We start from the raw sequence: 12884 nt of genomic DNA on the forward strand, positions 1-12884 counted from the left end.
AGACGCTTTAGAGAGTTCATGCCCGGCCCTCAAACAATCAAACTCCAAACACCTTAGTAATCCAATGAGCCATTAATTCTACGACCATAAACTCGATGTTCTTATAAGAAGTAATCTCTTTTGTATTCCACAACTGAAATAAATAAACAAGTTATCTAAGTGTATACAGATAAATAGAAAAGTTAATATTTTAAATATGTAAAACACTTACCTTTTCAATAAAATCATGTTGAATGGTCTCAACAAACTCCCGCATATGTTTAATAACCATAAAACCACATTCTTATGCTTCTTTTTGTCGTTGCACTGCAATTATAGTTCACAATTAATTATTTTAAACACTTGAAAATTAATAAGTTGATAAAAGAGTAGAGAACATACATTCACCACTACCCAAGTAAATTTTCTCCCGAAAGCATTATCAATGAAACCCGATATGGTGTAACTCTCCTTACGTTTTCCCCTTTTTAAAGAATCAACAATAAAGGCGGTTGAGATGCCCGGTTCAAATACAATATAACAAGTAAATTAGTTTGAACAGTTCATGATATATATATATATATATGAAAACAAACACATATAGTTATTACCTAAAATCTGGGATATGGTCCTTGATCGTCCCCCATGCTTGGGTCCAATAACTCGAACTCGCGGGTCTTCCGTATTTTCAGAATAGCTCTCATCCGCTATCATACTTTTCTCCACTCGTTTCTAGAAAAAATATATGCTAAAACATTCGACTATAGTAATTACAAATCAAACTAAATTCATGTTTCATATAATTATATAACATAATCATTTACCAAAGTACCGGCCTTCTCAATTGCAACATCAACAAGTGAATACAAGTTGGTCTCTTTGTTTTTTTTGCGTGACCCATTATAAACAACTTTGAACGTTCGTTTAGTATTCCTTTAAGTATTGGGTAGCTTGATTCAAGTTGAGGCCATAAAGTTTTCATCTTCCTTCTCATACCACTCCATCCATCGCGTCCTACATGAAGGTTGTGTTTTTTCTTGCGATTGCTAGCTTTAGCTTTCTCTCTTGTTTCCTTCACACAATCAATAAACTGGTATTAACTCAAAAATAATACTACTAACAATAATAAATAACTCAAACAAACCTGATATTCCTCGCTTGTCCTTTGTTTATAGAACTCCTCTCAGTCCTCAATTTCAACAAATTTATATACTTTATAAGCTTCCTCTGTATCGGGCGTTGCGTTGTATATATAGTCTCTAGCAAGCCAATGTCTAAAGTTAGTGCCAAGTCTTGTAGCCCACCTCCTCATATATGCTTTCGGGGCATCGGTATCGATTATCCAATATTTCTAAAATTTAAATAACAGCAAGTTAAAAGTATTTATTAATTTATAGGTATTCTATATTTCTTAGAAGTTAAAATATAATTCGTAACTTTACTTCTTCTTGTTTGTTATGTTCTTATCCACCTAAACCAACATTGTTTTTATTGGTTCCTATTCTTAATTTTTATTTGATAACTACTTCCCGGAAGAACAAATTCTTATATATTGGGCGATGATGGACTAAGGTATGTTTATTAGGTATGATAAATAAATGGCATATTAACAAAATAGTAGTTTCTTATTAAATCTACCCGGATGAGTGCCCTATTTTATACATTTGATTAAAGTAAAAGAGAATAGACAGATTAAAAAAGATATTTACTTGAATACAGTAGAAGTTTTGATAATATTCAAGAGCAATATATGAACTTACTCTGTGATGTGTGTTGGTGGACGATCAACTACGGTGACGGAGGACGACGGGTGAAGGCTACAGGTGCGGAGGAAGGCTGGTGAAGTCGGAGGACAGCGGGTAAGGGCTGATGACGGCCGGTGAGTGCTGAGTACGGACGGAGACGGTGAAGGACTGCTGGAGACGATGGAGGACGGCCGGAGACAGCGGATGACGGCCGGAGATGGTGGAGGCTGGCTAGGGTTACTTGGCTCTAACTTCTATATTTTGGGTGTGTGATAATTATTTTAAGTTAAATGAAGTAATTATATTTTGGGTGGGAAAGTGAAATTTTTTTGGAGGGAATGGGTAAAAACTTTTGGGAGGGAAATAGGTAAAAAAGAATTTATGGTGTAAACGAGCTTAGCTCGTCTGATATTACTGAAGCTTGAACTTTGGCTCGAATAGAAAGTTCAAAGATTGAGCTTGGCTTAAATAAGTTGGAGGAGTTAATTAGTTTGATACAAGCTTGACTGAAGTTCATTTTCAATTGAAGTCAATAATATTTAAACATAGAATTAATAAACTCACTACGATAAATAAAAGGTTTAAATGAAATAATACAAACAATCGACAATGTCTCATTAACACGCATAATCAAACACGCCATTTTTCATCTTCATCATTCTTGTTTATTCTGCATAAAAAATTAATAAACTGGTTGTTATATTAAAAAATAAGAATAAATTATATTAATAAATTGATTATATCAAACCTTCATCAATGTAAACCCCATTGATGTCATCACGTAAGTTTGTGGTGTGCACAAAGTTGTCGTAATTAACCGGTTCGATATCGACCGAAAATGGTGGAAGATCATCAAAGTGGTCGTATTCATCCTCGTTAACGACATTATTAACACCAAGAATGCGTCGTTTACCTTGCAGTACAATGTGGTATCTTGGTTTGCTCGGGTCCTTGACATAGAAAACTTGTGACACATGTCTTGCCATAACGAATGTTTCAGATTTATAGCCGTGAGGTGTTATTACCGTAACTCCACTATTCTGTACTGCACTTTTTTTTTCTTGATCACTGGTGTAAAATGTATAACCATTAATGTCGTACCCTTGATAAGTATCAACTATAAAATCTGGACCTTGCCCTAACCTTTTTACGGTTTCATCAACGTCAGTTTCTTTTACCTTCCTTTTCATCCACTTTGATAACTCTTTGTTTTGAGTTTCTATGTACCATATAGCATCCTTACCCGGGTGTGTCAACCGTAACATTTGCATGTGTTCATTAACATATGGAGCAAGACATGTCATGTGTTTCAGGTACACTAAATGTGCATCATGTAAATCTTCGTGACCTGGCGAGAATGTTTTGAAACCTACTCCAGCATGACCATCAAGTCGTCCTGAGTGACGAGTTTTAGGAATACCAACACTGTCAAAACCCTCCACATAGCCTGTGGAAAAAAAAATAAGTTATTATATATATTGTAATTTAACACTATTACATGTAATTTAGTATTGATAGCATTACATTGGCAGAACCCAATCACCTCTTCATAAGTATACCCTTCAATAATATTGCCCTCTGGTCGATGGTGATTTCTTACATAACATTCTAAGACACTCATATATCTTTCAAAAGGGTACATGTAGCGTAGGAACACAAGACCACAAGCCTTAATCACTTGTACGATATGAGATATTAAGTGAACCATTATATCAAAAAAATGATTGTGAAAAATACATCTGTAGTTCACAAAGGGTAACAGTTTTTTATCTTCCTGTTTAAATTATATTAGAAAATGTTTTTCTATTAACTCCTCTCCTTTTTTGGATAAGTACTATGTGTCTATGTTAACTTATATATATAAATATAAAAATATATATATATAAGTTTAATCCGTGAAACCAAACCAGAACCAAACCGTCGGTATCGGTTCGGTTCGGTTCGGTTTGGTTATAAATTTTAACGGTTCGGTTTCGGTTTTTAATAATAAAAACCCTAACTAATGGTTTGGTTTACGGCTTGACCTAAAACCTGGCTAAACCAGACCGTGAACACCCCTAATACAAATAACAAAATATATGCACATACTTATAAACAAATCAACAATGGATGCAATAAAATTAAAATTTTCCGTACCTTAATTAAGTTTCTTGGTATTTGAATGATATATCTTGATCACTAGACAAATCGAACTATATATCTGCATACATCAAAATATATTTAATAATACGTAAAAATATAAGTTAAATTACATATTTATAAAAATAAATGATGCGTAAAAATTGTTATGTACCGGGTTATGGATATAACAAAAGTTAGAATAAACTGGTATAAATGGATGCATGACCTTTTTATGTATTAACTAACACAAAGTTTATTTTATTTAGTCACAGTGATGTATTATTGAAGCAAGAAAATACACTAGCATAAAGCTAGAAACAAGATCAATAAAAGATACAACACAACTACTGCTTAAAGACAATTAAATTTACCCTAATAATTTCATTCTAAACAATTATTCTTTTACTTACTTTTCATCTACAAGAATCGCAACTATTTTTATAGTTTTATGTGTTTAAAACTAATAATATATTAGAAGAAAATTGGCCTTTTGATGTTACGTACCAATTGAAGCATGTTGGTTAAGTTCCATTGGAAGAAAAAAAGGAGACAAATTAGAATATATAAGATATTATTTTGAAAATATAAAAGATTAGTTTGAAAGTTGAAATTATATCCATTTGGATTGGTTAATCTCCATGTGAACCCCACCTCTTTTATTATCCACTATCAAAAGGTGCGGTTGATGTATGATCACATCTTTGTATCTTTGTGAACCGTACCTTATGTGCTAATTTAATTTAAAAACCCTTTTTATGTCAAAAGGTGCGGTTGAATGGCTGAATCGCATCTTTTGCGTTTTGCCTATCATATCTTATGCCTGTTTTTGTAGTAGCGATTTTTCATCTGTGACTAGCTTTTGTGGCACTAGGACTAGGAAGTTTTGGTCTTGAGATAAAAAATTATGAAAGAAAGGCAAAAGTGTCGGCAACTTATTTATGTATATGGGGCTAAGATAATATTTCAAGACACTAAATTATTTTATTATACTAGAGCAAAATGAACAAAGCGAATCCTTTAATGCGTTTTTTCATTAAGTAGTTTATAAAGTTTTGTACTTCTTACATTTACATATAATTAAATAAATACTATTTACATATAACTAGTAGATTATCTGGTTGCGCCAGGACTGATCAGATATGCTTATATACCTCTCACGTTACCCTTAAATCCTAAGACGCAAGCATTAAAACAAACATAATATTTAAAACGACGTTTATTTGGACATAAAAACCTGAAAGTTGGTAAACCCAAGCATCATCGGTATTTGGCGTTGTGGCGGTGAGTCGACACGAATTTGGTCGATTTTAGTTACATTTATTACGGTACATTATAAACAATGTTGGCAAAACCTAAGCGTTAAACCCCCCCCCCACAAAAAAAGTTCGTCAAATTAACGTATAGAAAATATAATGTCTAAAATGATGTTTATTTGGTCGAAAAAACCTGGACGTTAGTAAAATTCGAGTGTTGTCGGTCCCAACGTTACGGCGGTGAGTCGACATCAATTTGGTCGGTTTCGGTTACGTTCTTATGGTCCCGGAATTACTAAAACAAAAATGTCCGGAAGATCCAGTCGTTGGTGAATCCCGTGTGTTGTTTGTTCCAAGCGTTGTATTGGTGATCAACGCGAATAACCATTAAATCATCAAACTTAAAACAACAACCAAAAAACAAAAAGGAAAAAACAAAATATATATATATATAATACTTGACCCAATCAGGCGCCGTCAAACGGACCAACATAGTCTAGCGACGCCAAATTTTTCTTTTATTACATATAATAATTATATAAATGTGTATGCTATATGTATAAAAAAACATTAAACTTCTTAAAATGCTACTGCCTTTTTTCTTTCTTTGCTTCATACGATTCCCACGCTAAAATTGATTTACTTACTTTTCTTTTTACACAAACAGATAAGACCATATATATGTTTTGGTTGTTGTACCTTGGGATACAGACGAGCTCTTTTAGGGGAGACTCTAAATTTGTTTTAAATGACCCGAGTTAAACATGAATTCTCATCCACACACGTCAACACTTAATTTGCTTGTTTTTATAGCAATATTACAAGAAGGCAAGGCACAACTAAAGTTCTTGTCGAAGCTTGGTTTGAATCTATTTATCTTTGAATTCACTTAGTTTTTGTATACGGTATTATATTAGTATATTTCGCACAAATAATGAAAGTATCATTATCATTATTTTGGTAATTATTATTAATTAATAAAACTGACACACTTTTCTACAATCTTAATACATAACGAGGAAACACACCTGCGGCCGCATTGCGGCAACGTCACAACGTGAATTTGATTGGTATCGGTTATAGGTTCATTAGACCATCGAATTTACACAACAATGACCACTGAAGTACCGGAACAGAATTAGTCTGAAAAGCAATATATGTTTTGGTTGTTGTACCCTCGGATACAGACGAGCCCTCTTAGGGGATACTCTAAATTTGTTTTGTCACAATTGAATTTTCTAAGTTATCTTGACCTCTCAAATAATAATCCGTCCGGTGAAATACCGGTTGGGTCTCAACTTCAACGCTTCAATTATACCTCCTACAGTGGTAATCCTCGGCTTTCTGGACCTCCGCTTACACCAAGTTGTAAACCTGTTGTTGAAAAGAAAGATGTTGAAGAAGATGAAGACGACTTTTGGAAATCATATTACACAGGTATGGGTGTTGGATTTGCGGTTGGATTTTTGGGAATTTGTGGAGCTTTAGTTTTAAACCTCCGTTGCAGATATTTCTTTTTCGTTTCGTTGAGTCACATCAAGGATTGGATATATGTAATTGTGGTTGTGCATTTTGGCAAACTTGAAAGAAAGTTTCGAAGGTGAGCAATTTACAAAACCAGGCAACGTTGTGAAGAATCTTATCGCTCCCATAATCAACTCAGTTCAAAATATCAAGAAATAAAGATGTATTATTGGTGTAAAGTAGATTAAGACCGTTACATTTGTAGTTCACCAATTATAAATATAAAAATAATATAAGTGAACTTAATTACAGTTTGTTAGGTGTAGGTTCAAGTAAACATGGTACAAACAACATGTTAACCACCCGACCGACGAATTTATAACAACGTTAAGTACCTTAAATACCCGAGTGTATGTTTATGATACGGGATGTCAACCATCCATCCATATTGATTTGACGCCCCATGCCTTATTCACTTACGAATACTATCAAGGAAGAAACCCACCACTGTGGAAAAAACCCTCCTTAGACTAGATTTCGAATATGAGACCACAACATCTCAAATCTTAACCATCATCCCTATATCATTTGATCAAAAGACCACTTACCAATGAAACTTTTTTTTTTCTAAACGGCTAAACCCAAAGAAGGGTTAGAACTTAGAAGACTCTGTGTCTTCCCTTTCCTAAGTCAAAGTTTACGGAACGAAAAGGGTTATGAACTTGGCCCACACATGTGTAATGTTTCTAGCTTTAATTTTAATATATAAATATATAATTTTTGTATGTATGCATATTTGCATAATTGTTGTATGTATTCTATCATGTTTTTGGTTTTTGTAATAGTTAACTGTTTTCACTTTGCACTTGAATAATTTTTTATTCTTGTTTTTTCACAATTTTAAGAGTAAGGTTTCTATCGGAAATTGCATTCTCATACCTGATTTACAAAACATTGTTTTGTTTACTGTGTGTTTATATTGTAAGTTATGATCTGTATGTAAGTATGTTGAAGATAAAGTTAATCATGTTAACTTATTTGCAAAATGGAGTACTCTATGAGCCGATAAAAAAGAATATAGAAATAAAAAAATATTTTTGGGTATGGCTTGTGTTCGAGTAATTGAACCAGATATCACCAAAAACCATATATGTATCCAAGCTCACAAATTTTCTTATTAACCTCACGGCGGTCTCATGCCCGTCCGGAATGCTTTGGGTTTTGAGTTTTCCATCATATATATTCAAGTGTTTCTGTCACCATATCTAAAATAAATGATTTTGATCTTCGATGCATGCCGTTCAAAATCATTACTTTTTGTTAGTGATTATGGTATATACAATAAAAAATAGAAATAAAAATTTTTTTGGGTATGGCTTGTGTTCGAGTAATTGAACCAGATGTCACCTAAAACCATATATGTATCCAAGCTCACAAATTTCTTATTAACCTCATGTCGGTCTCATGCCCGTCCGGAGCTTTGGGTTTTGAGTTTTCCATCATATTCAAGTTTTTCTGTCACCATATATATCTAAAATAAATGATTTTGATCTTCGATTGTTCAAAATCATTTCTTTTTGTTAGTGATTATGGTATATACAATTATTTTTATATATCAAAAAAGTGTAATACGAATATGGTTAGGAGGAAACATGTCCTACAATGATTCAGGTAGGGCAGAAAATGTGAAAATGTGAATTTGAGAATGTAAATTAGAAGCCTACTTTTGTATAATGTTGCTTGTCATCTTTAGACTTCCTTCTAGATATGGTGGCATAAGAACTTGATCCGATGGAAAACTCGAAACCCAGAGCTTCTCGGACGGGTATGAAACTAACATGAGGTTGACAAAAAAGGTTTATGGGTTTGGATACAGAAATTTCGTGAGACGTATGCCCTAAAAAGAATGGGATTCGAAGGAAATACAACTAAGTTGGATATGTTATGGTGGAAGTGAAAGGTGAAATGTAAATGTAGGGTGACAAGAGGATAAATAAATGTGTTAATAATTTATTGAGATTTATAAAAAAAAAACTAAAAAATCATAAAATTTGCCCACACGCCCAAGTGAAGCTGCTTGCGTTACAAAAGGCAAGTGCCTTTTACAGTTTGAGGTGAGTTGTTGTTAGCTTCAAAGCCATGGGCGGACTTACTAGTAAAGTTGGGGGGCAACCGCCCTCCTTAATTCTTTTTAAGTCTTATACATATACCAAAAAAACCTTATTGCTTCCCATAAAGTTTTGATTAAACCCCTATCTCCCCCACGGAAAAAAAAATCTAGGCCCCCCCAGCTGTTCAAAGCTTGTCCTACGTTGAATGTTGCGTCTGTGAGCTTGGTCTCGTAGGCCACAACACATAGGCTAAATTCGAAAGTAGAATTAAGTTGGATGTCTAAGTAGACGTATATTTAATGTCATGTCAAATATCATGTATCTTATCGATAAAAAGTTCTAGTTTGTATAGCTTTTTAAAAGAGTTAAATCTTTTAATAAAAACATTATTTTATATAGATTCATTCGTTAACTTTAATTAATTTCTAATTATTTATCGCTTATGTTTCTATTTAACGAAACCGATACTATAAAAAAGAAAAAAAATATTCGAATATAAACATGATCTTAATTCAATATGATTAATTATTTAGATGGGAATTTCGGGATTTACACGGCAATGAACGACAAGAAATTTCACTTTTTTGTGAATTCCACTTTGCAACAGTAGCTTGTGGAAAAATAACTTTCAGCCGTAGAATAACGCTCTTTCAGCCACGTAGGACTGGTTTTTCTATAAATAATCATTAATCAGTCTTTAACAGATATATCTTCAGATTCCCATTTAATAAACACACACTATATGATCAGCAATGTCTATTCTTGTGTCTTTGCTGGTATGCATATTATTATTTATGACTGGTGGTGTGAGCTCCTTCCTGCATTGAGGTGGAGAGGCAAGCTCTACTCGATTTTAAAGCCAACCTAACTGACACGAATGGATATCTCGATGATTGGGGGAGCGGAGATTGTTGCAACTGGAGCGGTGTCACTTGTGACATATCCAACCACACTGGTCATGTGGTTGAACTTGATCTTGTTGGTGATTTTCCAGACGAAATCTATTTCAAAGGTAACATTAGTTCGTCGATACAAGTGTTAAATTGGCTACAATATCTTGATCTGAGAAATATTAATTTTCAATTCAGTCCTTTACCAAACTTTTTGGGTTCCTTTCTAAACTTAGAAATTTTGTATATTTCTAATGCTAATCTGAGTGGACCTATTCCTCATCAACTTGCCAATCTCTCCAACTTGCTTCAACTCGATCTTCACAATAATTATTTGAGGGGGTCTATTCCCTTTTCCTTAGAAGATTTGACTTCTCTTACCTATTTAAACCTCGCACAAAATCAGCTAGGAGTTGTCATTCCAAAATCCTTTGGGAATTCTTCATCTTTAGTTGCACTGGATTTATCACAAAACCTCCTTAATGGGTCGTTACCCAGCTTTGCGGGATGTTCTTCCTTGATTTCATTGTCTGTTGCTCACAACTTTTTGAATGGAAGCATGCCTGACTTCACAGGATGTACATCCTTAGACAACTTAGACCTCTCTAGTAACATATTAATCGGGAATATACCCAACAGTGTGCTCCAACTTTCAAATCTGGCAAATCTCGATGTTAGTCACAATTCTTTAAATGGAAGTCTACCTAACTTCACGGGATGTCCTTACCTTTCGTATTTAGACATATCTGGTAATCAGTTTTCTGGTAATGTACCAACTAGCTTGGGTCAACTTTCAAATCTTGAACATCTTGATTTTTCATCCAACTCCCTTGAAGGTGTCATCTCAGAAGTTCATTTTGTAAATCTCACCCAACTACTTTATTTGGACTTGTCACACAATTCCTTAGCATTAGACTTAAGATTTCATGGAGAAATCCCTTTCCAACTAGATACAATAAAATTGCAATCCTGCAAGTTGGGACCTAAATTCCCAATGTGGATTGAAACTCAAAAGAATATGCGGCATCTGGATATTTCCAATGCTGGAATATCAGATGACATACCTGCGTGGTTTTTGGGTCTTTCAAGTGGATTGTATTTTATGAACCTCTCTTCAAATGAAATAAAAGGTATCATGAGCAATATTGAGTCAAGTGACTCAAATAATGAATATCCCGGCATGGATTTGAGTTACAACCATTTTGAAGGACAGGTTTGGTTAGAGAACCACTTTTTAAGATTTAACTTTTAACCAAATACATGTTAAACCTTAAACAATCAAAAACACCAAACACAATTTACATAAAATGTTTATGCAACTCTTTTTATTAATAACTAGTGATTTAACAGCACGTTGCGTGGTAAAACTGGTCGGTAAGACCCAAGTGTTGCAGCGGCGAGTCAACGCGAATTCAGTCACTATTAGCTACGTTCATTACTGTACTAGAATTAAAACAACATGAAAACAAAAAAATAAAAATAGAAATTGAGGTGAGCCAATGAGGAGACGTCGGTTGGTCCCGGATGGCAGTGACAGGCCAACGTGAATTTAGTCGGTCGTGAACCTGGGCATTGGTAAAACCAGACCGTTGCAGTGGCGAGTCGACTCATATTCGGGCGTTAGGGGCATTGATAAAACCCGAGCATGCTGGTAGTGGATCAACGTGAAGTTTGTCGATTGCGTTTACATTTGTTACAGTACCGTAACTAAAAAGGAAGTTCAGTAAACCCGAGCGTTGTCGGTACAAGAAGTTGTGCGGTGAATCGATAAACCCGAGCATTGTCAGTCCCAGGTGTTATGACGTTGAGTCAACGCATATTCGGTAAAACAGAAACCATGTTCGTTATAAATTTGGAATTAAAAAACAAAAACAAAAAAAAATTCAGCCAATAAAACAAAAAAAATCAATTAAAAAAATTTGTGGGGCCAATGAGGTGGTGCCGCTTGGCCCAATCATGGCCTTGCGGCACCAGCCATCAACTTTACTTACATATATATAATAAACAAGAACGGAATTACATACTATTACCTACAAATAAAACTTTTGATGAATTTATATAACATATAATTCTAATTTTACTCAATCTATGAAACATAATCAAAGTAAACTTCGAATTTATATAATAATAAATAAAAGATAACTATGACATCAAGTTATTCAACTTGGTCCTTTAACTTTGTATTTTCACTAAACCGCCCCTTGAGATATTCTGTGCCTACCTTATACTTTTTGTATTAACCATCCAGGTCCTTCAAGTTGGTATTGTTCCAAGTTTGCCAATACATTAAATCCTTAAAGCGCTTTAAACCAAGTACAGAATATTATCAAAGGTGATTACCTGTGGTTTCCTGATAACACTGCTTGTTAGGGAAAAATACGATCGCTTTTAATTAGCCGTTTTGTACTAGTGTTGTTAACTATCCACCCAACCTATGAACTGATTATCTTTTTTTTAATCGCGTTTGAAACCACCCCGGCCATATATTCGAGTGAAGTTTCCTAAGACGGAATATCACGTTTATACTGATTTTAACGCTCAAGGTTAGATTCTCCCAGAATCACCATAAAGGAGGAAACCCGCCACTGTGAGAAAACCTATCGAGTCTGGTTTTAAACCTGAAACCATTACATCCCAAATCATAACCATCACCACGTTTCATTAGATTAGTATACCAATTAGCCATGAACAAATTATCTAAACGGCTAATAAAGCCATTAAAAGAAGGGTTTGAAGACTTGGGGTCTTCCCTTTCCTAAGTCAAAAGTCTACGAAACGAAAAGGGTAATGGACCTTGGCCCCCACACGTGTAATGTTTCTTTTTAATAATTGTTGCATGTAGCATAATTGCATATCATGCATGCTTACAAGTTACATCGTTTTCTATCATGTGTGAATGAATATATTGTCTATCATGTTTTTGGTTTTTTGTAAATATACAACGTAAATTAACTGTTTAGTCTGTTTTCACTTTGCACTTTAATAATTTTTTATTCTTGCTTTTGCACAATTTTAAGAATTATTTTGATGAGCTTACTGAGTTTGGAATTTGTTTATTTATTATAATACACTAAACGGGTGCCCGCGCGATGCAGCGGGTGTTTGAATCTACTAATCACGTACAAATATAAGTGTTTATGGTTTGGTTAAAACCTTGAAATTGTTTAAACCGATCATTGGTTTGACTTCTTTTTTCTTTTTCTTTTTTACTTTGGGTTTGTTGGTTGGTTTCAAAATTTTTCAAAATGTAGTGAACGGTTTGTTCGCGGTTTATATCGGCAACCGGCCATATGAAACCAGAAAATACTGTAAAGTAACCTA

The 12884-nt window shown here is 34.1% G+C and overlaps 1 long non-coding RNA gene across 5 annotated transcripts; it reads right to left on the bottom strand.

The window, feature by feature from the left end:
* LOC143611882 (uncharacterized) lies at positions 1–2774 on the bottom strand. 5 transcript variants are annotated; one of them, XR_013149849.1, is made up of 6 exons: positions 1740–2774; positions 1124–1330; positions 591–1051; positions 382–463; positions 212–306; positions 1–133 (listed from the first exon to the last, which is right to left on the bottom strand). It is a non-coding gene; the product is annotated as an uncharacterized LOC143611882 (long non-coding RNA). The 5 variants fall into 5 exon arrangements; XR_013149848.1 differs by having other exon boundaries at positions 591–711; positions 804–1330; XR_013149851.1 differs by having other exon boundaries at positions 394–463; positions 591–1330.
* Between the last annotated feature and the right edge of the window lie 10110 nt (positions 2775–12884).

This window comes from Bidens hawaiensis, unplaced genomic scaffold, assembly GCF_021521415.1.
Source record: "Bidens hawaiensis isolate Kalapana, Puna unplaced genomic scaffold, B.hawaiensis_p1.1 tig00032467_1, whole genome shotgun sequence".
In the NCBI taxonomy this organism is placed as follows: Eukaryota; Viridiplantae; Streptophyta; class Magnoliopsida; order Asterales; family Asteraceae; genus Bidens; species Bidens hawaiensis.